Source organism: Arachis hypogaea, chromosome 17 (genome assembly GCF_003086295.3).
Source record: "Arachis hypogaea cultivar Tifrunner chromosome 17, arahy.Tifrunner.gnm2.J5K5, whole genome shotgun sequence".
Taxonomy (NCBI): domain Eukaryota; kingdom Viridiplantae; phylum Streptophyta; class Magnoliopsida; order Fabales; family Fabaceae; genus Arachis; species Arachis hypogaea.
The window spans coordinates 87,992,556-87,993,214 of record NC_092052.1 but is presented as its reverse complement, the minus strand read 5'-3'; the positions used below and the strand labels follow the sequence as shown (position 1 = coordinate 87,993,214).

Below are 659 nucleotides of genomic sequence, written 5' to 3'. Positions count from 1 at the left end.
AACATATCTGGTGGGCACCTCCTTGTTAAGTCTTTAAACCTCTCCCATGCTTCATATAGAGTCTCACCATCTTGTTGCCTGAAAGTTTGGACCTCAGCTCTCAGCCTATTGATTCGTTGAGGAGGGTAAAATCTTGCTAAGAATTTGTTCACCACGTCTTCCCAAGTTGTCAAGCTCTCCCTTGGGAAAGACTCCAGCCACTTAGCTGCCTTATCCCTGAGTGAGAATGGAAATAAGAGCAGTCTATAGGCGTCAGGATGAACACCATTAGACTTCAATATGTCACATATTCTCAGGAAGGTGGTTAGATATTGATTGGGGTCCTCTTAGACACTCCCTCTGAACGAACAGTTGTTCTGAACAAGGGTGATGAGCTGTGGCTTCAGTTCAAAATTGTTGGCATGGATGGTTGGCTTTTGAATGCTACTTCCACAGTTCCCTGGGTTTGGATTGATGTAAGAGCCTAAAACTCTTCTATCCTTCCCAGCATGATTTGCTCCACCTCCTCTGCCATGGTTGTGAGCCTCTTCTTCATGATGGTTTTCCATGTTTTCTTCCATGTTTGGTTCAAAGTATTCCTCAAAGTGTTCCTCCTCTTCTTCACCACCAACTACACATTTTTCTCTTGCCTCCCTCCTTAGTCTAAGGAAGGTTCTCTT

General features: G+C 44.3%; 1 non-coding gene across 1 annotated transcript; it reads left to right on the top strand.

Moving 5' to 3' along the window:
* On the top strand, positions 1–107 carry LOC112767525 (small nucleolar RNA R71). Its single transcript, XR_003184968.1, has one exon. It is a non-coding gene; the product is annotated as a small nucleolar RNA R71 (small nucleolar RNA).
* The last annotated feature ends 552 nt before the right edge of the window (positions 108–659 follow it).